The sequence below is a fragment of the Euprymna scolopes genome, chromosome 25 (genome assembly GCF_053919585.1).
Source record: "Euprymna scolopes isolate OS-2025 chromosome 25, ASM5391958v1, whole genome shotgun sequence".
NCBI classification, from domain to species: Eukaryota; Metazoa; Mollusca; class Cephalopoda; order Sepiida; family Sepiolidae; genus Euprymna; species Euprymna scolopes.
Window position 1 is genome coordinate 26,764,901 of NC_136506.1, and position 3,294 is coordinate 26,768,194.

Consider the following 3,294-nt stretch of genomic DNA (forward strand, 5'->3'; position numbering starts at 1 on the left):
GTTTTTAAACCCAGTCAACGACGGGTACTTTTGCTAGTATATATATATATATATATATATATATATATATATATATATATATATATATATATATATACTAGCTGTACCCTGCCACGCGTTGCAGTGGCTCCATTTGGTGTAATGGAAAAATTTAATAAAAGAGAAAATGCATGTTTCTTATATTAGTACAGCAATCCACTGCAAAAAGTGAAAAAGAAGGCGAAACTGAAAAAAATGGTACTCTTGCAGAATTTGATCTGGATCCTCGAGAGTTTCTGTCAATCATTCATGTTTTGGACTTGACCAACAATCAGTGGATGAAGCCGCACGTAGCAAAAATGTTGAAACGCTAAATGCTTTTTTTTTGTTGTTTTAAAAAATGTGATTTAGTAATTAATATTTGGTTGATGGTGGGGGGAGGGGGGTTACTATACACAGATTCGAAAAAGTCGTCCAAAAACAAATAAATGAAAGCAAAGGTAAGGTAATTTACGTTTCTACCTAATTGGATAATTGTTTAGTGTTTTTATGTAATGTAAAATGTTTAATTGGCTCAAAAAACAGAAATGGTCGCGAATTCTGTTGAATACGTTAAGTTTGGGAAAGTAAGTTGAAAACTAAAAACTATACAAAACAGTGTCTGAAACTCACCGAACATATGTTACCATGACATAGGCTGGCATAATGGATAGGTTTCTGACAGTATTTTGTATAGTTTTTTTAGTTTTAACTCACTTTCTCTAACTTAAAGTAATCAACAGTGTCCACCGCCATTTGTAGCTTTCAAATACACCAATAAACACTGTTTTTCGAGCCGACTAAACGTTACATTAAATGAAAAGGGTTTATATTACTAAACACAGATACAAAGAAGTTGTCAAAAAATAAATATATAACAAATAAATGTTATCAAAAGCAAGAAAAGTAAGTGTTCTACCTAACTGGATAAGATTTTAGAGTTTTTATGTAATGTATAATCGGTTCAAAAACATTCAATGTTTATCGGTATATCTGAAAAATACAAATGGCGGCAGACTGTATCGAACACGTTAAGTTTGGGGAAATTTTGGGAAAATGAGTTTAAACTAAAAATACTGTTAGGAACTCACTCAATATATGTTACCATGATGTAGGCTGGCATATAATCGGTGGTTTTAAACTTTTGCTCGATACAGGTGACGACTTTTAAAAATCCCTTTTAGTGATTACCTGCTTTGAGGATATTTGTACAACTAAACGGCAAATCTGCTCAAAAAAATCCGGTATTATTTTACTTTAAGGCCCGTTTCACGTTCATATATAACGAAATATTTTATTGTAGATTTCGGTGTGCTAAAAACGTATCTGCAAATCGTTTACGTAGCAAAAAAAAAAAAGTTTTCATGACATTCATGAAATTACTTTTTCGAAAAGTGGGTGATCACTTTTCAATGTAAATTTAACTTAGAATGAGCACCCACTTTCTGGCCACCTGAGAGAGGGGCATTTTTCTGTTTCTTGGCTAAAAAGGTTTTTGTTTGATTTCTTTTGCATGGTAATAACCCCTGAACTCTGGGACTATTTTCCATTTAACAGCCGTAGCCTTCGTTTACGCTATGCGTAAGCATAAACGAAAGCTGTTTAGCCAATAAACAAAAAATCCCCCCTCTCTCAGGTGGCTAGAAAGTGGGAGCTCATTTAAAGTTAAATTTACATGGAAAAGTGATCGCCACTTTTTCGAAAAAATAATTTCTTCATATCATAAAAACTATTTTTTTGCGACGGAAATGGTTTGCAGATTCGTGTTTAGCACACCAAAATCTACAAAAAATTTTTTGTTATTTACGAACGTGAGACGCACAGCCCTTAATGGAAAATTATATCAAAAATCCGGGGGAAAATAGTTTTCAATAAAAACAGCAAATGAATTCGATAGAAAAAAAATGGATGCTATTTTTTTTTCTTTCTGTGTGTTTCTTGGCTAAAAAGTCTTTTTGTTTGATTTCTTTTGCATGGTATTAACCCCTGAACTCTGGGACTATTTTCCATTTCACAGACGTAGCCTTTGTTTATGCTATGCGTGAGCATAAACGAAAACTGTTAAATATGCATTCGCGTACCAAACTGCCTTGTCAAAAAAACCTTTAAGCCAATAAACACGAAAATAAATGCCCCTTCCTCAGGTGGCCAGAAAGTGGGTGCTCATTTTAAGTTAAATTTAGATGGAAAAGTTATCACCCACTTTTCGGAAAAAAAAATTTCTTCAGATCATGAAAACTATTTTGATACTCCTTGGGCGTTGAGTTCCATGGCGACCCGCAGAATCATTTAATGGTCGTTCCCTTAGTACCCCCCTAGTCAAGGCTAACGCATGCGCACGTAACATTTTTTATTTATTTACTTATGTGGTGGAGTTTCTATACTGATAGGTTTTTTTGAAATTTTTTCACTGGATTATTATTGATTGAACACTAATCAGATTATGAAAAAAAATTGAAAAAAAAAAATCATTTAAACATTTGAAAGGGATACTCACTTTTTAGTTACCACGTTCTGGTAAATCGGTCACTTTTTATTTATTTATTTATTTTTTTTCTAAATACCGAAGTGTCTTCGGGAGATATAAAATAGTCGCATGTTGACGAAGCAATGTATCGGGAGGCGTACCGTACGGGATTAAAAATTATTGGTAAATTTTTAGATTAGGTCCACCTCCTCAATTTTCTTTTAAATGACGACTTGAAATGGTTTTCGACTATGCTGAATACGAAAATCGCATCGAAATTTTGCAGAAATAAGTAGTTATCAAGATATAAAAAGTTGTATTATGCATTGTAATCTTTGGCGGCCATCTTTTTTACGTGTGTGTATTTGTTTATGGCGCGTGTGCACGTAAAAAGATGGCCGCCAAAGAATACAATGCATAATACAACTATTTATTTCCACAAAATTTCAATGCAATTTGCGTGTTCAGCATACTCGGAAACCTATAAATGTCGTCATTGAAAGGAAAATTGTGGAGGTGGACCTCATCTAAAAAAATACCAAATTATTAAACATTTCTCCAGCATGTTAGTGAAATTTATAATACTTAAAAAAAATTAAAAAGAAACAAAACAAAAGTTTTGAAAAAAAACTCACCTTTCACAAAAACAATTTAAAAAAAAAACACACAAACTGACTAAATAAGTAAAAAAAAAATAATTAAAAATCTCGAAACTTTATTTTCATGAAAACAATAAAAAAAGTCCTGTTCTCTCTATTTTTTTTCTTTGAGAAACAAATATATTTCTGACTTACAAATGCGGTAGAGAC